The 25052-nt window shown below is 39.2% G+C and overlaps 1 non-coding gene across 1 annotated transcript; it reads left to right on the top strand.

Moving 5' to 3' along the window:
• The first annotated feature begins 24411 nt into the window (after positions 1-24411).
• On the top strand, positions 24412-24518 carry LOC118491818. Its single transcript, XR_004892263.1, has one exon. It is a non-coding gene; the product is annotated as a small nucleolar RNA R71 (small nucleolar RNA).
• The last annotated feature ends 534 nt before the right edge of the window (positions 24519-25052 follow it).

The raw sequence follows: 25052 nt of genomic DNA, 5'->3' as shown, positions 1-25052 counted from the left end.
CCAATTCTACGGCCTATATACAAATTATTGCTTTTAATCGGATGTTTCAAACGATGACTGAAGAAGCTTGCTCTGTTTTATCTTCATCATCAGACTTCGAAATTCAAGCATCGGTAAGTTGGATTCCACCTGTGTATTTGGTTTTTTTTGTTGCTATTAGAAAATCCTAATTTTGACGTATGATTTCTATGATGTTGTTGTTGTCAACGGATCCGCTAATTGTTTTTTATATGCGGATTTAACCCGTTTATTGTTGTAATTTGTGTATTTATTGAAGTTGCTAATTCTTTATCAAGAGTTCTGCATTGAACGGTAACTTGGATTCCACCTTTGTATGTGAGTTTTTTCTTGCTATTAGAAAACCCTAACTTTGTTATATGGTTTCTATGTTGTTGTTGATGTCAACTGATCCGCTAATTCTTTATGTATTAGTTTTTATGGTTTCTTGATTTTAAATAATGTTGAGTTTGTGGGTTTTATTTTTCGTTGGTCTTTCAAAGAATTTTGTTTTGATTTTTCAGCCATGTGTAGTTTTTTGTCTAGAAAACTCAGAGATATTTGACGAATGACGCGGCATCTTTATCAGGTGATAGAATTTTCATTTTACCGGGCCTTTCCATGATTTTTTTCTGTTTGATATGGTAAGAGCAGAGCTATTTGTTTTCCACGACATATTAAGTCTAATGGAGGAATGACTTAACTCTAACGACTTCTAGATGCTCATGTTCCGGTCATGATTCAACTTCAAATTTTAAATTTTTACAGATGCAAAGTGGCAAGATATCTCAAGGCAACACTTGTGACTTCAGACATTAGTGGAAGTCAACATGAACCTGGTGATTGGAGGTTAGTACCACCAAAACCTTTATTAATATTTGGTTTATATAACCTACTTTTAAACAAAAGATTGATTGTCACACTCTAAGATTATCTAATAACCAGTTTGGTGATAATTTAACACTAAAAATATGTTACTTGCAGGAACTTTGGAGATATTCAATGGGATGTTTAGCCATGTTTGGGACACTTGAGCTACAACCAGAGGTTCGAGAAGTGGTTAACTAAATTTTGGTTTTGTATTTAAAATGTTGGTATCATATTTATTCTATGAAGATGTTCCGGTTACATCAGGTAATTGACGCTAATATGTAATGTTCGTATTTGTAATTGGTTTATAACTTTGTTTCAATGATGAAATATTGTTTTTGATGATTTCATTTATGTTTAGACCGTTTCAAGATGTGAAGATCCGATACCAGCAAAAGAAGGATGTTTGTTTTTGCTACGTTTATAGAGACTGTGAAAGAAATTTTGGCAAAGGGAAACCCACACTTCTTAAGTGATTCATGGGTTATTGTTAAACCGTACAAAAAACGGGTAAAATACTAGATAAGTATCACACATTGTCTGTTTTGTTTTTTTTATTTTTCATGTTCGTTTGTTAATCTATACCTCTATACTATTTAATAAATCAAAACAAATGGGGGACACATGGTAGTGAAATAAGCAATCACAGTTGGTTTTGCCGCCTAAAGTGAAGATCTGGAATACTACCACGAGTGATCTGACCCATCTGGCTTATCTCAATCCGTTTCATCGTTAAACATTCCTTTTCAAACCTTTACAAGTGTTGCCGCTCCCAAATCTGTTGTCCTCCATTGATCATCGCCTCCAGTTATAGATTTTTGCTATGTTTCTTCAACACTAACAAATTTTCTTTTGAAAGTTTTTTTTTATGATTTTGTTGTTCAGTGGTTCGATTAAGCTCTGTGTTCTCTCTTCTCACCATTCATCCATCCATGAATCATTGGCTCTTTTCATTTGATTTCAACAGGTATGAGCGCTTCATCGGTTCCACATGTTAAAATTAGAAGTTTAATATTTTTTTTCTGCGAATCTATTTGAAATCGTTTCATTTGTTTACCAATCTGTATATTGTTTGTAACTGTTGGTTGACCATAGGTATATGCTGCTCGAGAGATCAATTGAATTTACATACACAAAGATAGCTATCTTTAGGTAGAAGAAGAAAAAAAAGATAAATTTTCATGAACTTGCAGTTAGCATGATTGAAATTGTTATTCTCTTTATTTTTATTGAAATTTTGTGACTTTTTTTTTAACAACTTAATGCAGGAAATGGCTGAAAAACAGACAACATGGAACTTGATAATGAATCTAGGGGTAAGGTATAATCAAGTCATCAAATTTTCACTATTTTTTGTTTTTTTTTTTTTGGTTAAATTTGTTTTTTATATTGGTTTTCTCACTGTGTATAGTACGAAATATGGAGCTGCAGGAACTCTATAGCTTTCAGTAGTTAGTCACTGCAAATTTAATTGAGAAGATTGAGAAGACAAAGGTATGTTGTGTGTATGTTTAACGTTTTCTTTATCTTTTTTAAAGCTTAGCATTATGTTTCCATTTTCCTAACATTAAGAAACATACCTCTTCTGCCTTTACGTAATGCTCCAAGAAACTGAACATTCGTTGTTCGATCTTGAAGGAAAGCATAGACAATCAGATGAAACAATTAAAGAGAGGATTTCATATCTTCAACCATTTAAAATCTCATGGGTCCATTTATTACTCAATCCTTTTATAAAGGAGTTTTGTTAAATATGCTCTCTTGTAAGCTGGTGATTTATGCAAACAGGTACCTTTTTATAAAATAAATTTTGCGGTTATATTTATTTTTTATTTTTACTGATTTGGTGATTGATTGATTTTTTCTTTTTGTGAAGCTATGCTATTAAGAAGAAGGATGAGATTGAGAGGGTTACCAAGGCCAATCGTTAAGAAGCGGATTTGACGTCAAGGTACTCGGTTTTGGTTGTTTTGTTTTGGTGTTTTTATGAAAAGTAGTTAATTATCAAACCTTTTGGCAGTTCTGTTATGGATTTGTTTTTTTATGGAAAATAATTATATTGGCTAGAAGGTTCAAGGGGAAAAAGGTTGTTTTCTTGAAGCAGCTTACATCTGAGTTGTTACAACAATAGATCACTGGTAATTTTCTTTGTTTATTGTTTTAAGATTGTAGACACAAAAAGTTTTAAGTGGTCACTGGTAATATGAATGGCAATTCTGACCCAACGGTTGTTATACGAGGGTCAATTTGGACTTTTAATAAAGTGTTATGGGTGAATTTGGGTAAAGCTAAAAGGGATGAATGGGTCTAACTAGGCATATTGAAAATAGGTAAAAAGGTTGAACGGGTCTACCTGAGTTGAACAAGAAACATGAACGAGAGTAACTGGGATAAAAAAACAGAATGGGGATATTTTTACTCAGATTATTGTTTCTTACATTTAGAGAAAAAAAATGAGCTTTGATTGCAAAGAAGATAGACTGCAATATTGACGAACGATGAATTATAAGGTTTTGCGGAGAAGATGACCTGCGGCGCGACCCTCTGGTTATGAATATAGTGGAAGCTACCAGATGCTATATTATTGTATCAAATACTGGGATAACTACACACCAAAAGATTCATTTAAATGGAGCACCCTGGTAACCCCAATGATTAGCTGTCCAAAGGTACATAGGTAATAATGTTTTGTCTGTTGGTTGGTCAAAAAAAAATAAAAGTATATGCAAAAAACTTTCTACATTTATTTTCTTTAAAAGAATGCTTAAGACTATTGTAGTTATGTGATTCAGTTGAAAACTTTAATCGTTTATAAAAGAAAGCAATAAAAAATGTTTGTTGATCTGTCATTTTTACCCGTATCAAAAGTACCCATTTTGACCCATTATCATAATATTTAGGTTTTCATGTATGCAAACTCTAAATGAGTTAAACTGGTTGTTTATGGTTTGGAAAGTTGAAGAATTTTTATCAACTTTGAAGGTCTGAGTTTATGATTTGTTTAATTTTGAATTGGAATTAAATTATTGTTTTCTTGGAGGCGTGGAGTAATTTTTTTTGAACTGATATTAGGAATACACTGGTCCGAAAGTCACTAATGAACCTCAAGATTTTTGGAAGCCGATATGAGCAGGTAATTCATCGTCTTTTACTACAAAAAAAATTTGATGATGTTTCTGTGTATTTTATTTTGAACTCGAAGAAACCGGAATTCCAGTGACAAGTTTGAATTCGAAAATTCGAATCAGGTACAAATCTTAGCCACACTAATACTTTTTGTTTGAGACATATCTTATATGTTGTAATTTGCAAGTAATTGGATTGGTTTTTGTATGAGCAGGCATTATGGATTTATACAAATGACCAGTTCTGCCAAAAAATGTTAGACATTGGTTTTTATGGATGAAAGTCATCAAGGTATATAATCTGAAATTTATTTTTAGAAGAAAATGAAGAATGTGTATACAATTTTATATGTTGTATAAAAGCATTCATTAACTAATATAATGACAAAGTTTAGAAAATAAGCCTGATCCATACTGAAACATTTCAAGTTGGCTAGATTTATACTTTTGACTATTTCATTTTTAATTTATAGAACTTGTGGGAATATGCAGGTGTTACTAAACATCAGATCATTCATTAGCTATCTATTCAATTTTATAATTAATTAAAAACATATAATACAACAAAAAGTATACTATCGTTTTGTATTCGACAAAGAAGAATAACAATACCATTAGTATATAATTTGTGTGCGTGTGTGTATATATATTCACGAAAGTTTTTGGCTAATAAAATGATAAAAAGTTAGTTTTTGGTGAGAATTGTGCGAAGTGAATTTAAATGTTTGTGTTAAGCCACCCGCGAAACTCGCGAGATCTTAGACTAGTGTGATTTATAAACAATAATCATATTTTTTAGAGTAACTAAGCTTACTTAACAACATATTAAGTTACTACAAACTTTTACAAAATTTCAAGTTCATGATGTAGTGTAAATTACATGATTTTGGCTCATGGTAAGTGTGACACCTGTGTCACTTCAACCATCAAACAAACGCCAAACCAATGAAATATTGTATTTCATACTTTGGACATATATAAATATGTGTATCGTTTGCACATATCAACTCTTGTTCGATTTCAAGCTCTAAATCGCTTTCTGGAGAATTATACGCAAACTGGTGCATAAAACGTACTCAGTTTAATGCGACAAATACTCCGGAACATCAACATATACTCAACATACCTTAAATAACCCTTACATAACTTAGAAATAAGTTTTGAAGGCTTTGGTATGGCAAAAACAAGTTAATTCGCTTACAGGGACTAAACTTGACAAACTGTGAAAGTATGCCAATTTGAACTGTAACAAACATTCCGGAACATGTCCATAAGTTAAACATACCATAAATATCCTTTACATAGCTTAGAAATAGGCTTTGAGGGGTTTGGTATGCTAAAACAAACTTTTGGATCATTCAGGGGCTAAAAGTGTCAAAAAGTGCACAAGTTTGCACTTTTGCGCATAACTTACGTTCTGAATACATTCGGACATCCAAAAATTTATGTAACCATTCTTATATTATGCCTTAGTGTATGGCATGAGAAAAATCCATTCGTCGCGCAATTTGGATCGTCTTTCGCGCTTATGCGCATTCCGTCGTAATTAACCGAACATCGCGACCGTACGGCCAAACGAACCGACATCCGGGATATTATTGAGCACATTTTAAGTTCACTATACTTTAACATCATTTTAGAGCTTTGAAATGGGGTTAACGTGGCTTAAACGTGTCAAAAATGCATCAAATACCAAGTTTTGGAGCTGCAGGGACCAAAACTGTAAATCTGCCAAACTAAGGGCTTACGGACCGTAAGCCAAAACCCATACGGTCCGTATGGAGTCCCCCAGTACAGCAGATTCATTGAATCCACTTGCAGTTGGCCTTTCGTTCGTTCAAGGGGCAATGCCCTTTCACCCAATCAAGAGCCAAGGGCCATTTTCAGTAACCACAACATTTTGACAAGTGGACGCTTAGGATCGTGGCACGAAAATCAAGAAACGATCCTAACGGCTCTACTTTTCCTATAAATACCCCCCCCCTTTTGCTAAAAACTCACAAAATCTGATCAAAATGCTCTAAGTTGATGCCATTGCTTCATACCTGAGCTCTTTGATCTAGATTAGCATTCGGGGACCCTCCGTAAGTATTCTTTCGTTCTTTTATTCGCTTTTCGAGTCCGAAAGTCAACGTTTTGTTGACTTTCTGCATTGACCAGCCTATGGTCAACCCGAAGTTCATGGAACTTCATAACGTGAGTGTGATCACGATGGTTATAGTCCGTAGTGACTATACCTACTGATTACCACGTTATCTAGGCTCAGTGACGAGTCGTAGTTTCGGCCAAAATGTGCATTCTTGCATATTTTGTAACCAAACTACTCGTGAGCATCAAAGTCGTTTGTTTTGATGCCAAACCTGTTTTCTAATCTAAGTTAAGCATGTTCTAACATGCTTAGCTCGTCATTTTTAGTTTAGTGCTTATATAGGGTCGTAAGGTAAGCGATCTAAACCATCGCTTATACTTTCGAACCCGACCCATTTGGTCGATCATTAGGATCCGACCAAACACATTAGGTGACCATAGCTATAACCTTCCGAGGTTATACCTTGTGGTCACGATGTTAGGCGTTCCAGACGCGTTCTACGCGAACGACGCGTAAGGTAGCATAAGCTACCTAAACGGGTCGTGATGGGTCGCAATCACTTAGGTTAGGTTTCATTTTAGTATGTAGGCTTTGTTAAACCATATTACACGAGTCTCCATACTCGTTTGGTTTACGAACCCGCATACTATCCGATCCTTCCGATTTGGTCCGGTATATTAACATAGCTACCTATTAGGTGCCGTTTGATATCCCGTGATCTTTAGCATTATCTGGTTATTATACAAGAACTTCAAAGCAATCTCAGGTGAGTACATTGAACCCCTCTTTTACTGTTTTCTAAACTGTTTTGGGGTGAAACACATGTGCCTATCTGTTACATTCATGCTTTCCATGTTTTCACATCATATGCCTGCTATGTTGTTAGTACATTATAGTACACGATTTCATTACATTTCATGCTATGTATGCCCATTGTGTGCGTACTTAGTACATTGATTTACATTACATTTCTGTTGCATATGTTTACTCAGTATATGGACACATTGATTTACATGAACATTTCTGTTGCATATGTTTACTCAGCATATGGACACATTGATTTACATGAACATTTCTGTTGCATATGTTTACTCAGCATATGGACACATTGATTTACATGAACATTTCTGCTTCGTATGTTTACTTAGCATATTTAGTACAATTGTTTACATCACATGCCTTCATTTTGTTATGACATTTGGTTTGTTTAACATGGGACAATACATTCATTAACATTAGCTATGCCGTTCGTTAGTAGGTAGTGGTACCATAGGAATTGACAACTACCGTTCCTGAAGTCCTGGTTTTGATAGGATTGTAAGGAATGACCGAATTCGATATACATAACTTAGATAAACCTTTAATTTGTTTAAGGGTTTATCGCCACAGTCTCAAGGCTTGGATGTATGCATATTTCACAATACCGCATAAATGATAATATCAATAGAGCATGCATTTTTCCACAGAACATAACGTTGATTTAAACCACGTTTTACTTCAGCGACTTGTTTTGTGCATTTTACATATGGTTTAAGTTGATACATTTCGCTTACCATACATGATACATTTTGGGATACACATTGAACATAAACACGTTGACATTGACATACACATTTGGGGATTTACATTGAACATAGACATTTGACATGGTTTACACAATAAATAATTGAGTTATACAAGAACAATCTTACATGGTGGATGGTTTGGGTAAATGGTTTGAGTAACGTGGAGTATGTAATATGATGCAAACATGGTGGATATACCGCTGGTACTTCCTATATATAAATGTTTGTATAATATTACATATCTTAGCATTATCTAAATCATTTCAATTTAGACAGATGACATTTTATACAAATAACACACTTTTCACGAGACATTGTTTTACAAACGACTTATCTTATACAAACACATTTTACATGGTTATCCGTTTAACCATACAGTGTCTTCTTATTTATACATATCATCTGATTTTATCGTTTTTCAAATGATTTACAAGACAAAGCAAATTACAAGGTTCATGACTAAACATTTTCTCAAACATAAGTCATGAATTCCGTTTTCATAAAACCAATGTATCTCATAGGCATTTTTATGCTGACGTACCTATTTTCACATGTGTTTTCAGGAAATGATGCATAGGACTTATCAAGACATACTTAGGCGGACCTGTGCCTTAGTGACCTAAAACGAGACAAGAACTAGTTGATTAATGTTATGTACTCTTTAGTTCTTGTTTAAACAAAGTATACTTTCATATTTGATCAATAAAACGGAATTTCAATTGCCATGGATTTGAAACAATCGATTCTGTTACAACACTCCCCGACGTTTCCGCCACGTTTTGTATGTTCTACGTGGTCGGGGTGTGACAGTAAGTCTTGAATGAATTGCTGATGATGATTTTAAAAGAAAATGATATGCTTTTTAAAGCATGGAAACCTCCATTTTTAAGGGGAAACTATGGCAAAATTTTTATAGAATTTAAACACTTAGAAAAATATTTTTAAACAAGTGTTTATAAGTAAATTTTGATCATGGTTTTCAAATAAAAACTTGCCATAATTTTTGTTATAAAAATTACAAATGTTAGAGGTTGATTTTTGATAAATAAAAGTGACTAAGTATATATTTAGGAAAAGTATATTTAGAAGTCACAATTTGTGTGCTACTTGTATATTATGTGTATTAGTTATATTATTTTAGGACTTGAAAATAATATAACTTACCAAAATACAAAAATTGTAATACAAAATATTACCAAAATTCCAGAAAACAAATATATAATTTATACCCGAATATTGGACAATCGGACAAACGGACGTATGGACTACACTTACATATATTCTGGAAATAGATTTATATTTTGACAAATGAGTTAAACGGTATTTTGGCAACCAAAGAAACCGAAAATATGATTTTTACAATTATTACAAAATATATCATATTTTATCAAGTAGAAAATATATTATTTTTTAGTAGAGAAAATATATATATATTTTCTTGAACAATTAGAAGATATATTATTTTTGAAGAAAATATATGTCTTCTTAAACAAACTAAAAATATGTTATTTTGGGTGAAAAATGGAATTATAAATATTTTCTAAGTTAATCTTAAAAATATATTATTTTTGAGGTTTATATGAAAATATAATTATTTTTGCCAAGGAAGATTTATAGATAATTTTTCTATAAAAGTTTTCTTAAAATGCATATATTTTAAGAATATAAATTGGTGAATTTTTATTTGAATAAAAATATTATTCCGGAAAATTAAATACAAGATTAAGTATAAAATACTTAACAAATACAAGAAAATATGTATTCTCGTACGTACAAATACACACCCGAATACGCCACCAATGCTTGGCAAAATACACAGGTCTAGAAATACACAAGTACAAGTACACCCATACTTGGGAGAATATACATGTATAAATACATAATATACCAAGTTAAAATATATTATTTTAACAAATATTCCAATAATTGATAAATATAATTTAAGTTAAAGTATTATTATTTTAACCAATAATTGTGTACTTTGGAATAATATAATGTACATCAAGACGTAACTCAAAGTATGATTAAGTCATAACACATAAGACAAAGAGTCGTTACATGACCTAGTCGTCTAATAAACCATAGCACGTGTGTAGGTAGTTGCACGACTTCAGGACAGGACCTTTGAGTTACACCAGACAGCAGGACGCAAGACTGTGAGTTCATGTCCCCCTTTTCTTTTAATTGTTTTCAGTTTTATAACTTCGGGGGTGAAATATATGTTACAATTGTTTACAAACGTTTACAAATGGTATGGTTAGCTAAGGAATGAAGTGTTAGATCATGTGAATGGGTAGGCGCACACTTAAGACCATTAATCCTCGTATAAGGACCGAGGAATAAGAGTGATAGATCTATTTGGGTGTTGCGAGCCCCACCCCTGGGCCGGAGGTGGCCGAAGGTGGTGACTATGTCTTACAGCCGGAAGCCCGGTACAAAACCCACTAGGTTTGAGCCTTCCTGCACCATTGCACACTAATTAATGACCTTGCAAATCATTAATCGATATGTTCATAGACGCTTTCTTACCGGTTTACAAGTACATACTTACAAATGTTTACAAGGTTATTCGTGCACACATACAAAACACATGAACTCGCTCAACTTTTGTTGATGTTTTCAAATTACATGTATTTCAGGAAATTGATATGGATCTAGCGGGCGTTCAAAGTTTTCAAGTGGTGTTTACAAGAAGTGATGTCATCCCATTTTGAAGGGTTTGAATTATGTATCTTATCTTTGATAAGATACATGAATCAAAGCCTTGTTTTATCTATGTCTTTTGTTAAAGTCCTTACGGAACTTAAAACATTTGGTTGGTTTGTATTTTAAACTCGAAGTCTTTGTTTGGTATTAAACAATGTGGTTTGTAAGATTTTGAATCGTAGTCAATGGATGAACATCATGGTTTTAATCATATAGTTGTTTGTTATAATTGAATGCAATGATATTAAGCAAGTCACACATCATACACTTCCGCAAAAGTCAGGGTGTGACAGTTTGGTATCAGAGCTTCGATTGCAGTGAACTAGGATTCCTTCTCGAGTCTAGGCTACAATCATTAGGACTCTCTTACGAAAATATTTTTACAAAATATTTTTCATTGCATTTACAAAACGCCACGATCCATGGAACAAACATTTTACAAAGGAAAGACAAGAAACACGAACAAAGACATAGTCGATGGTTTAGTTTGCATGGGGTAGACTTGTTAAGTTAGAAAATCCTCACGTAGGAATGACGTGAATACATGTTAAAGTGATGCCTGTCTTTGTTTACATACACCGAGTGATAGTGGTTAACAGGTACCTCTAGAGCCAGAGGTCTTCACGTCAGATTCAGAGAGTGATATGTGCATATGCCATGATTATTATGTTACAGGTACCTATGTCGTCGTCTGAGAGTGGATTGTCAGATGACCATGACCGTATGGCAGTGGTTTCCGACAACGAGGTAGCTCTAGAGCCACAGGTCTTCACGTCAGATTCAGAGAGTGATCCAGAGATGTTGTTCGACGACGAGGACGACTTTCAGCCCTTCGCTTTACCGGACTTTGGAGATGATGCACCTATTGCTGATGGCATTCCCATTGATGACGCTTTTGCGTTTCCTACTCCTATCCAGGACCGTCTCATCATTGGTCACCCTGATGGTGAGCATATTGTTGCCCCCATCCTGGATGCTGTTCCTTTAGTGGTCATTCCCCCAGAGTATTGGCCCTTCGATGATCTTTATGACGATGATGTTGATTTGTTTTTGGGCGATCCCCCAGTAGATACTCAGGGTGATGGGGAGGTCGACGATGTGGTTGTGTGATGCGTGTCAGTGTATATATATATTAGGTGTATATTTTAAGCCCTTTTTACACTTTTTAGCCAAGTTTTAAATTTATAAACACGAGATTCACTAACACTAAACACACATATGGGCAAGTGCACCCAGTGGACGTAGTATAGTGTTGGTAAGATACCAAGGTCGTCCAAGGACACAAGAGCTTTTAGTACCGGTTTATCCTCAACGTCTATTCAAATCAAAATGTTAGAAAAAGGTTTTTTTTTTAAACTAGGAAATTAAAACTAACTAAAATGCTGAAAAAGTAAAATAAAAATAAAACAGATAGACAAGATGAATCACTTGGATCTGACTCGTGTGTTGTGTAACCTTTGATTATTTTCACACTTTTGCACTTGTTTAAGAGATATCTTAATTATTTCGTAGGCCCCTCTTTTGAAGGCGACGTTACCCTCAACCCAGTAGTTTGAGTCAGCAAGGATACAATCCTAAAGGGTCTAATTATTGAAAGATAATTAATTAAGTTATTAATGCATAATGTGGAAGGCCCCTCTTTTGAAGGCGACGTTACCCTCGGCTAGGTAGTCTGAGTCAGCAGGGATACAGTCCTAAGTAGCCGGGATAAAGTTTTAATAGTAGTTTAACTTATGAGGGGATCAAAGAGTTTGGACCCCCGCCATCCAATACTGTTGGGTATTGAAGGAGGTCCTACTAAATTTGACCCAGGTCCTTTGCAGGATCTATACACTGAACAATGGCAAGACTCCTACCAAACCGTTCCCTTAACCCCCGACAAGGTAGCCAACATACCTCCATATAGACCGTGGAGATATGAATGGTGAAAATCTTTTATTTTATATAGACAGTAAAATAATGCCAAGACACCACGGACAAACGATAAGGAAGAATCACCTTCAACATAAGAAACTAGTAATTAAAGTCATTAATACAAAACCAATTAAAAAGTGCAAAAGATTAAAAATAAAAAGTATTACACTAAACACTTGTCTTCACCAAGTGATGTAAGAGACTTAGGCAAACATGGCCTTTGACTGTCAAGAACTCTTACGATCAATCTTGGATCCCGAGACGACTCACACACTCTATGATGGACAATGGATGATGGTGGTGGATGATGGTGTTGTGATGGTGGTGGGTGGTTGGTGAAGTGTGAGAGAGGTGGTGTGCCAAGGGATGAGTTGCAAGAGCTCCAAGCACTCCTATTTATAGGCTGAACAGAAGCTCGGGCACGGCCCCGTGTCCACTGGACACGGCCCCGTGTTGATCCTCCTCTCTTTCTTCATTAAATGCAGTTTGTCTGCATTAGTTGACCATGCCCCAGTATCCGTTGAGCACGACCCCGTGTGCAGAAGCATATCTGTACTATCAAGATTTGCCTGGATTCCGCGAATCTTATAGTTGACCACGGCCCCGTGTCCGCTGAGCACGGCCCCGTGGTGGGCGATGGAAGCTTCTACCACTTTGTCTTTTCTGCTGACATTTGGGCACGCCCCCGTGCTCACTGAGCACGGGGTGTGTTCAGGCTTTTGTTTTCTTGTTTTGCTTGGGAAGATGCTGTCGGGAGGTCGGGCATACCACGTTTGTTCCTTTTCTTGTATTTATGTTAGATTTAGCTGTCTTTTTGCTTCTTTTGTCTATTTGAGCTCATTTAATCCTGAAAATACAAAAGAAAGACAAAAGCACATTTTTTCCAACATTAGTACTAAAAAAGGGTTACTTTATGCCACAATTGATGTAATTTATATGTTGCATTTTGTGCACATCAAATACCCCCACACTTGAATCTTTGCTTGTCCTCAAGCAAAACTTTTTATAATGTGGCTTTTTTCACTCCCAAATGGAATGGGTAGAAGAGAAGGTTTTTGGACTTGTCATAGAGTGTCGGGATTTCCAAGATTCTTTATTTAAGTTTTATTTTTATTTATTTACAATCCTATTTGTCATGATTTATTAGAAACATTTCATAAGATAAATTACTTATTAGGGCATAATAGGCCTTTTTAAAATTCTATTTATATACAAGTTCACATACCTCACGGGGGATCACTCAACACTCGGTTGAAGGTGTATTTTTATTGAATCACTCGAGAGCGGCATGGAACTTTTGGGTGAAGGGTTAGGCTTGGGCTAAAGGTGCCAAGCAATCACTCAACACTCCTACCATAAGCTTGCCAAGCAATCAATCCTCCTCCTTTTTAACTATATACCTTTGTAAATATCAAGAGGACTTTTTGGGTGAAGGGTTAGGCTTGGGCTAAAGGTGGGTGGTTGGGTTAGTGGTTAGTGAAAGGGCGAAAAGCGTAAAAAGCGTCGGTTTTTGAAAGACGTTTTATTTTTCACAATTTTATTTTATTTTGATGAACCATTTCTTTCAAACAAAGTAATTTTTGATGAACTTGTTTGTTTATTTGGTTTCATCATCAAAAAATATACATTTTTTTGTCATAAGAAAAACCGAGCTTTGTTACTAAAAGAAAGGGTTAAAATAAAAAGGTTTAGGTGGGTAAAAAGGGTGATTGTTTTGGGTTAAGAAATGAAAAGGTTTAGCCTCAAAGGGGTTAACTAGGGGGATTTTGGGTAGGTGGTAAAAAAAAATTGAAAATAATGGTGTAGAAAGAAAAAGGGTTAGTCCTAATGCCTCCATCATTTACTTACTCGGGTTTAAGTTGGTAAGGACCGGGAATGCATTGTCGTGGCAAGTTCTAGAGTCGTAAGAACCAAGCGGCTATTCACACAAGAAACGAAAAATGAGCATTTACTGTAAAGATATGTATTTGTATGCTCAATAAAGGCTCAAAACTCAGTTTTGTGGGAATGGGTTTTTATGTGATCAAGTATATATAATCAAATTTTAACTAAGCTTGTCATGCCGTTTCATAATTTTCTTATGTTGGTTCTTTTTATCACGACGCTATCGGTTGTAAATTTGTAAAAATATAACCTTTTTTTAGAACTTGAAATTCCCAACTTAAACTTAGACAGGTAAAAAAATGAAAATTTTTGAAAAAATTTGGGGTGATTAGCGGTTCCAATAGAGTTTTGTGTAAGGCTTGTTAATTAGGACTTGCAAGATTCAAAGTTTTAGCATCCCCCACACTTAAATTACACATTGTCCTCAATGTGTCCCAAAAATAAGTTTTTAGGTTTATTGAATGTGACAACTCGAACTTTAGACTTACTTTGTGTAACGATACGTGCTATTGAGAACGCTATTAATTGGATAACTATGTGATTATGTTATTATGTGCATTGTGTGATATATGTTTGTATGTTAATTGAGCCGAACCCAAACCACACATTATAATCGGTCACACAAGCCATTCGGGCCGCTCCTTGAAACCGGATCCCATTAGATAGCCGAGTTGGGCTCGGCCCACTCCCCACTCGCAAACACAAAACCATTTGGTAGGGGTTTGATTCTCATTGTTGTTACAAAACACAAACACACACAACCCTACTTCTCTCTCTCGTCTCTCTCCCTCTCTCTCGCAACCGGAACCGAGACCAAGACAGCCGAACATCAAGCTTTTGGGTTGGAATTCGGGCCATTCCTTTTCCTCACCTCGGTTAGTATTATATTCCACCGATTTCATGTTTGTGAATGCTGTGATTTGCATGCTTCATGTGGTGATTAAGGGTAGAGGGTGATAAATTGTTAATGATAAGGTGTTTGAAATCGGCTCATGTATGTTTATAAGATGATGATTGACTTGATGATAATTGATTGGGTTTTGTTAATCGGCCACCATGTTTTATACTCGGATTATTGCATGATATTGGTAGTGTGCATGTGACCGGTTGATTTATGTTAAACCCGAATAATTTACTTAGATCCGTATGAATGTTAGGATGGTTATTCTTGAATATGATATGTACAGGTTGAATGTGTTTGATTTTGGAATAATTGTGATTTGATCTGTTTCCGAAACTGCCAAGGATGTTTGCTAGAATCACGGAATAATTGTTGCATGAATTATGGAAACCAGTTACACACTTGGTTGTGACACAGATTGCGAGTCGAGACCTCATGATCCCGACTCGAGACCACAACAGCATGAACCGAAACCACGGTTGCGAGTCCCGTTGCGACTCGTAACCAGACCATGACAAGCCGAGACCGAGGTTGCGAGTCCCGTTGCGACTTGTAACCGGACCATGTCGAGCCGAAACCACCGTTGCGGGTCCTGTTGCGACTCGTAACCCCCTGATGCGACTCGAGATCGCCGGTTGCGACTCGAGACCAGTTATGCACATACACCGTTTTGGGCCTACACTGTCACGGGCCCAATCATTCTGGGCCAAACCTTTTGGACTTATGCAATTGACTGCTAATTGGACTGGTATGCGTTTTATTTGAGCCATGTATGCCATTGGACTTTTATTGGGCCAGATTATTATTGGGCTGATGTTAGTACCCAGGTTAAATGGATTACTTGTCTGCTACGTGTTGTCATGAATTATACGTGCCAGTAACATGTTAACTTGTATGAAACCAACATATACTATCTAAGTCAAAACCTGACTTGTATTATAACCATGATAGGACGTGGTAGACCATTTACTAGCTTACCTGTACTCTTTGTGTATCTGCCGAGCAAACCAAGGTGAGTTCACACAGCCAAGGCATGGGATTCCCGGGTTGGGGATTGGGTTGGAATGTTGATATGATATGATTACTCGTACTTACGCAATCACTAGACTATAGACCATCGTCCTCAGGATAGTCAGGACACGTTACGTAAAGCCTACGTAACCCAGTATTTGCCATTTGTCTCCCGGGTCGGGAGGACACGTTACGTAAAGCCTACGTAATCCAATACCTACTACTGTCTTCCGGGTCGGAAGGACACGCTGCGTAAAGCCTACGTAGCCCCCACGCGTACCACTGTCCTCGGGGAAGGGCACGTCACGTAAAGCCTACGTGACCCAGTACGTATTCCTGTTCTCGGTTTAAGAAGAACACATGGTTGCACTAGTCTAGTAAATACCATAATGGGAAGCCCCCATTATAAAGGATAAACGTGAGAATCCCTCACCTGTAGTATATACTTGTATGGGAAACCCCCATAAGATGAACATATGCATTATTATACGAACTTACTTTCTGTGAACTCGCTCAACTAGTTTGTTGATTATTTGCTGCATGCCTTGCAGGACCTTAGGTACATTATGGAGCTTGCACAGGGAGGAGCAGGTCGTTGTGGGATTCGGATCATGAACGATATCTGAACTTATAACTGTTTTGAGATTTCATTACTATGCTTCCGCTACTTAAACAATGTTTGGTTTTGAAACATCAATCATGTCATGATGAATTACATTAATCACTTTTATTATTAAATGCTATGTTTGATATGATTGATGGCTTGATCCTGGTCAGTCATGCTCCCAAGCGGTGGTACTCCGCAGTGTGGGATTTTGGGGGTGTGACAGATTGGTATCAGAGCCTCTTGAAGTTCAAGGCGACAAGAGTGGTGCTGTGGTTGGCATCATCTCTTTCTTGAAGGCTCAGAAATGTTTGCGGAAGGGTCACACCGCAATCTTGGCACTCGTTACAGACGCATCAGCAAAGGAAAAGAAATTGGAGGATATTCCAATTGTACGTGACTACCCTCAGGTGTTTCCTGAAGACTTACCTGGCTTACCGCCTCATCGTCAGGTCGAATTTCAAATCGAGCTCGCTCCAGGAGCAGCACCCATAGCTCGCGCACCATATCGTTTAGCTCCATCAGAATTGGAAGAACTGTCAAAGCAGCTACAAGAGCTCTTGGAAAAGGGCTTCATTCGTCCAAGCTCTTCGCCTTGGGGAGCTCCAGTACTATTTGTGAAAAAGAAAGACGGTACGTTCAGAATGTGCATCGACTACCGTGAACTCAACAAGGTGACGGTTAAGAACCGTTATCCTCTTCCACGCATAGACGACTTATTCGACCAGTTGCAAGGGTCGTGTTACTATTCGAAGATAGACTTGAGGTCTGGTTATCATCATCTGAGAGTTCGGGAGGAGGACGTCTCCAAGACAGCCTTCAGAACTCGATACGGCCACTACGAGTTTCTTGTCATGCCGTTCGGGTTAACGAACGCGCCTGCCGTATTTATGGATCTTATGAACAGGGTGTGCAAACCCTATCTTGACAAGTTCGTCATAGTATTCATCGACGACATTCTGATCTACTCCAAGAGTCAGGAGGAGCACGAGCAGCATCTCCGTCTTATTTTGGAACTTCTTCGAAAGGAACAGCTGTACGCTAAGTTTTCAAAATGCGACTTCTGGCTTCGTGAAGTCCACTTCTTAGGCCATGTAGTGAACAAGGATGGGATCCATGTCGATCCATCCAAGGTAGACTCGATCAGGAACTGGCCTGCACCACGAACGCCAACGGAAATACGCCAATTCTTGGGTTTGGCAGGTTACTACAGACGGTTTATCAAGGATTTCTCGAAGATTGCGCAGCCGCTTACGCTACTGACACAGAAGGGTGTCACCTACCGTTGGGGAGATCCCCAGGAGACTGCTTTTCAGCACCTAAAGGATAGGCTTTGCAGCGCACCTATTCTCTCATTTCCAGAGGGCACAGATGACTTCGTAGTATATTGTGACGCATCAATACAGGGTCTGGGTTGCGTATTTATGCAGCGGGATAAAGTTATTGCCTACGCGTCTCGTCAATTAAAGGTTCATGAACGGAACTACACGACGCACGACTTAGAGCTGGGAGCTGTTGTTTTCGCGCTTAAGATATGGCGACACTACCTGTACGGTACCAGGTGCACGATTTACACCGATCACAGGAGTCTCGAACATATCCTTAAGCAGAAGGATTTGAACATGCGTCAACGGCGATGGGTTGAATTACTGAACGATTACGAATGCGCTATCAAGTACCATCCAGGCAAAGCCAATGTTGTGGCTGATGCCCTCAGTCGGAAAGACACTTTACCTCGGTGCGTGCGAGCGCTACAGCTTACAATTCAGTCTAGCCTTCCTACACAGATACGAAATGCTCAGATAGAAGCATTGAAGCCCGAAAACGTCAAGGCTGAAGCCTTACGCGGCTCACGACAGCAAATGGAACAGAAGGCAGACGGCGCCTACTATGTAACGGGGCGTATTTGGGTCCCACTTTATGGCGGTCTACGCGAACTTGTGATGGACGAAGCACACAAGTCTCGCCACTCGGTACATCCAGGGTCGGATAAAATGTACCACGACATCAGCACTACTTATTGGTGGCCTAGTATGAAGGCCCACATCGCTACATACGTTGGAAAATGCTTGACCTGTGCGAGAGTCAAGGTTGAATATCAGAAACCAGCTGGCCTACTTCAGCAGCCTAAGATACCTCAATGGAAATGGGAAGAAATTTCCATGGATTTCATTACAAGCCTACCTAGATCCCAGCGGGGGAATGATACCATATGGGTGATCGTGGATCGACTCACCAAGTCTGCACACTTCCTACCTATAAAGGAAACGGATAAGTTCTCCACTCTCGCAGACGTCTATCTTAAAGAAGTTGTTTCGAGGCACGGGGTGCCCATCTCCATCATTTCGGATCGCGATGCACGATTCACGTCAGAGCTATGGCAAGCGATGCATAAATCATTCGGCTCAAGATTAGACATGAGCACAGCGTACCATCCTCAGACCGATGGGCAGTCTGAGCGAACGATTCAAACACTTGAAGACATGCTTAGGGCATGCGTTATAGACTTCGGCAACGGCTGGGAAAAGCACCTCCCTTTGGTGGAGTTCTCGTATAATAATAGTTATCACACCAGCATTCAAGCCGCTCCATTCGAGGCATTGTACGGGCGTAAATGCCGGTCACCTCTCTGTTGGGCAGAGGTGGGGGATAGTCAGATTACGGGTCCAGAAATTGTAGTGGACGCCACGGAAAAGATCGCACAGATACGACAACGCATGGCGGCAGCACGCGACCGTCAGAAAGCCTACGCCGACAAGCGTAGAAAGCCTTTGGAATTTCAGGTCGGGGACCGGGTTTTATTAAAAGTTTCACCCTGGAAGGGTGTAGTACGTTTTGGTAAACGGGGCAAACTAAATCCGCGATATGTCGGACCATTCGAAATCATAGAAAAGATTGGCAAAGTAGCATACAAGCTAAACCTACCAGCTGAACTCGGGGCAGTTCACAATGTCTTTCATGTATCGAACTTAAAGAAGTGCCTATCAGATGAAACCCTCATCATTCCTTTTAAGGAACTCACTATCGACGAGCGGTTGCAGTTCGTCGAGGAACCAGTTGAAATCACGGACCGGGATGTGAAGGTCCTCAAAAGCAAGAGAATCCCTCTTGTTCGAGTACGTTGGAACTCCAAACGTGGCCCAGAGTACACCTGGGAACGCGAAGACAGGATGACAGAAAAGTACCCCCAGTTATTTGAAACCAACGCAACCACTACTGAGGCTGAAGCTACTACTTCGGAATTTCGGGACGAAATTCCAGATCAACGGGGGGAGGATGTGACACCCCAGGAAAATCAGTTTACCTAGCTTCCTCAGTGAGTGCATACCAAATTTCGGGACGAAAGTTCTAATTAGTTGGGGATAATGTGACAACTCGAACTTTAGACTTACTTTGTGTAACGATACGTGCTATTGAGAACGCTATTAATTGGATAACTATGTGATTATGTTATTATGTGCATTGTGTGATATATGTTTGTATGTTAATTGAGCCGAACCCAAACCACACATTATAATCGGTCACACAAGCCATTCGGGCCGCTCCTTGAAACCGGATCCCATTAGATAGCCGAGTTGGGCTCGGCCCACTCCCCACTCGCAAACACAAAACCATTTGGTAGGGGTTTGATTTTCATTGTTGTTACAAAACACAAACACACACAACCCTACTTCTCTCTCTCGTCTCTCTCCCTCTCTCTCGCAACCGGAACCGAGACCAAGACAGCCGAACATCAAGCTTTTGGGTTGGAATTCGGGCCATTCCTTTTCCTCACCTCGGTTAGTATTATATTCCACCGATTTCATGTTTGTGAATGCTGTGATTTGCATGCTTCACGTGGTGATTAAGGGTAGAGGGTGATAAATTGTTAATGATAAGGTGTTTGAAATCGGCTCATGTATGTTTATAAGATGATGATTGACTTGATGATAATTGATTGGGTTTTGTTAATCGGCCACCATGTTTTATACTCGGATTATTGCATGATATTGGTAGTGTGCAAGTGACCGGTTGATTTATGTTAAACCCGAATAATTTACTTAGATCCGTATGAATGTTAGGATGGTTATTCTTGAATATGATATGAACAGGTTGAATGTGTTTGATTTTGGAATAATTGTGATTTGATCTGTTTCCGAAACTGCCAAGGATGTTTGCTAGAATCACGGAATAATTGTTGCATGAATTATGGAAACCAGTTACACACTTGGTTGCGACACAGATTGCGAGTCGAGACCTCATGATCCCGACTCGAGACCACAACAGCATGAACCGAAACCACGGTTGCGAGTCCCGTTGCGACTCGTAACCAGACCATGACAAGCCGAGACCGAGGTTGCGAGTCCCGTTGCGACTTGTAACCGGACCATGTCGAGCCGAAACCACCGTTGCGGGTCCTGTTGTGACTCGTAACCCCCTGATGCGACTCGGGATCGCCGGTTGCGACTCGAGACCAGTTATGCACATACACCGTTTTGGGCCTACACTGTCACGGGCCCAATCATTGTGGGCCAAACCTTTTGGACTTATGCAATTGACTGCTAATTGGACTGGTATGCGTTTTATTTGAGCCATGTATGCCATTGGACTTTTATTGGGCCAGATTATTATTGGGCTGATGTTAGTACCCAGGTTAAATGGATTACTTGTCTGCTACGTGTTGTCATGAATTATACGTGCCAGTAACATGTTAACTTGTATGAAACCAACATATACTATCTAAGTCAAAACCTGACTTGTATTATAACCATGATAGGACGTGGTTGACCATTTACTAGCTTACCTGTACTCTTTGTGTATCTGCCGAGCAAACCAAGGTGAGTTCACACAGCCAAGGCATGGGATTCCCGGGTTGGGGATTGGGTTGGAATGTTGATATGATATGATTACTCGTACTTACGCAATCACTAGACTATAGACCATCGTCCTCAGGATAGTCAGGACACGTTACGTAAAGCCTACGTAACCCAGTATTTGCCATTTGTCTCCCGGGTCGGGAGGACACGTTACGTAAAGCCTACGTAATCCAATACCTACTACTGTCTTCCGGGTCGGAAGGACACGCTGCGTAAAGCCTACGTAGCCCCCACGCGTACCACTGTCCTCGGGGAAGGGCACGTCACGTAAAGCCTACGTGACCCAGTACGTATTCCTGTTCTCGGTTTAAGAAGAACACATGGTTGCACTAGTCTAGTAAATACCATAATGGGAAGCCCCCATTATAAAGGATAAACGTGAGAATCCCTCACCTGTAGTATATACTTGTATGGGAAACCCCCATAAGATGAACATATGCATTATTATACGAACTTACTTTCTGTGAACTCGCTCAACTAGTTTGTTGATTATTTGCTGCATGCCTTGCAGGACCTTAGGTACATTATGGAGCTTGCACAGGGAGGAGCAGGTCGTTGTGGGATTCAGATCATGAACGATATCTGAACTTATAACTGTTTTGAGATTTCATTACTATGCTTCCGCTACTTAAACAATGTTTGGTTTTGAAACATCAATCATGTCATGATGAATTACATTAATCACTTTTATTATTAAATGCTATGTTTGATATGATTGATGGCTTGATCCTGGTCAGTCACGCTCCCAAGCGGTGGTACTCCGCAGTGTGGGATTTTGGGGGTGTGACATTGAATGTGTAAAAAGGTGTTAAAAGCAAAATTTTATGTAACTGGCACTCTGGACACGGCCTCGTGGTGACCGGGCACGACCCCGTGTTCAGGTGCCAGTGACAAAATTTAGTAAAGAGAAACAGAAGCCTGGACACGAGGGCGTGTTCAGTGAACACGACCCGTGTCCAGTTACCTGAACTGGGCGTTTTCGGCAGATTGTGCTGCAAGGGGCCGTGTCGGGTGGACACGGCCCGTGCTGAACTTGCTGTAGTGAAGAATTTTTGTCGGGAAGCTCTGTTTTCGCGCATGGGGTTATGTTTCTCGTTTCCCTTATTATCCTTCACCATCCCAAGTGTGTTTTATTCCTGAAAATTAAAATTAAACTAAAAATTAATCTAAGCTAAACTAAGGATAGTTCCTCGGAATGCCTCCGTGGTGCGCCACGTTTATAAGGGTCCTTGGCTAGACCCAAAGTGAGGTCACATGTTATCCGAGCGGGATGTTTTGCATCCCATGTTGCACCGTCGGAGAGCATCATCCAAACTCGAATCAATGACCTTCAAGTAGTTGACCAGGTCCTCGTCCTCTACTCTCTTCCCAACCCCAAACTTCATTTCCTTATCCCCATACTTCAAAGTAAGTGTTCCGTCATTCATGTCTACCACTGCTTGTGCAGTGGCTAGAAATGGCCTCCCTAGTATGAGGGGGACTTTGGTGTCTTCTTCCATGTCTAATATGACAAAGTCGGCCGTGTAGACGAAATTGTCGACTTTGACCAATAGATTTTCAGCGACACCTTGCGGGTATTTGACGGATCTATCGACAAGTTGTATACTCATCTTGGTAGGGCTTGTTTTTCCTAGGCCGAGTCTTTTGAACATTGATGCAGGCATGAGGTTAATGCTAGCCCCAAGGTCGGCTAGTGCATTACGAACGGGGGATTCCCCGATCGAGCAAGGAATCGTGAAGCTTCCAGGATCAATCTTCTTTTGTGGGAGTTTGTTGAGTACAAGGGCGGAGCATTCTTCGCCTAATTTAACTAATTGCAATGATTCGATTTTCCTTTTATGAGTGAGGAAGTCACTCATGAATTTTGAGTATTTAGGCATTTGAGTTAGGACTTCGACAAATGGAATATTAACATGCAATTGTTTTAGTAAATTTTCGAATTTTGTGAATTGCTCATTGGTCTTTTGGCGAATTAACCTACCGGGGTATGGAACCGGAGGAGCCTTGGTAGGCTCTTGAACTGGAGGAGAAGCCTTTTCTTGTTGGGGTGATGTTGTGCTTCCCTCAGTCGGCGGTGGCGGAGCCTCTTCGGAATCCACGGTACGATTTCTCAATGTTATGAGATGGACTTGTGCTTTTGGGTTTGTTTCGGTATGACTAGGTAACGCGCCTTGTGGTCACTCGGAGAAATTTTGAGCTAATTGATTTATTTGTTTTTCAATGATTCGTATACTAGCTTGTTGATTTCTGAAATTTGATTCCAATTGTTGAAATCGATCCGAGTTTTTCTTTTCAGTATCGGAGATGAGGCGAGATACAGTATCTTCAAGCCTTTCTCGTCCACCTTGTTGTTGAGAGAAATTTTGTGACTCGTTTCTTGGTTGTTGAAAGTTTGTTCGTTGGTTTAGGTTTTGTTGGTTACTACTATTGTCGGGTTCTCTCCAACCAAGGTTAGGGTGGTTACGCCATCCTTGGTTGTAGGTACCCGTTCGAGGACCCAACGGCCTAGGTCTGTTATCAGTGTAGTTTACCGACTCTTGTTAATCATCTGGTTTTTTCATACAACTCCAACTTTCATGTAGCCCACCACACCCTTCACAAGCCTTCGAGACCGTTTTTGTCATTTCTAACTTTTTGATTTTTAAAGAAAGGGCCTCGATTTGGGCTTGTAAAGAAGTGCTTTCATCAACCTTATGGGCGCCCGGGGCAATAGATTTATTGCCTCGGGGACTGTGCCACTGAAAATTGGTTTGAGCAATTTCCTCAATTTGATTGTATATTTCATGTGGGCGGCGATTACCTAAAAGTCCCCCAGAGCTAGAGTCAAGTGTTTGTCTTGTGTGTGGCAACAACCCATTATAGAAGGTGGATACTTGTTACCATACCGCAAGACCGTGATGAGGACACTTTCGCAATAGCTCCTTGAACCTTTCCTAAGTTTCATATAAGGATTCCCCATCCTCTTGTGAATATGTATTAATTTCAGTCATTAATTTAGCCATTTTAGCGGGAGGGAAATATCTATATAGAAACTTTTGGGCTAGTTCATCCCAGGTGTTTACCGAGCCAACTGGGAGGGCGTTGAGCCAAGCCTTTGCTCGGTCCTTTAACGAAAATGGAAACATCCGAAGGCGGATGGCGTTGTTTGATGCTCCATTGATCCGGAAGGTATCACATATTTCTAAGAAATTAGTAATATGTAGATGGGGATCTTCGTCCGCAAGCCCATGGAAGGTTGCGGAGTTCTAAAGCATCTGTATCAAATGCGGCCGAAGTTCGAAGTTGTTAGCTTCGACATTCGGGGCATTGATAGCGGCGCCGAGATTACCTACGGTGGGTCGTAGTTAATCCATGAGGGTACGTTGGTCCGCCATTGGAAATGGGTCCCCCGAAACTTTCTCTTGGTTTTTAGCTTTAAGTATTTTTCTGAGAAAGCGTTCGGGTTCTTCTAGAGGTTCTTTTATGTCTCTACTAGAACTGGAGCTCATACACTACGTAGAAAGTTCAGATGTGGTGCCTGGGTTCCAAGT

Source organism: Helianthus annuus, chromosome 4, assembly GCF_002127325.2.
Source record: "Helianthus annuus cultivar XRQ/B chromosome 4, HanXRQr2.0-SUNRISE, whole genome shotgun sequence".
Classification (NCBI taxonomy): Eukaryota; Viridiplantae; Streptophyta; class Magnoliopsida; order Asterales; family Asteraceae; genus Helianthus; species Helianthus annuus.
The sequence above is the reverse complement of the archived record's forward strand: the minus strand, read 5'-3'. Positions and strand labels throughout refer to the sequence as shown.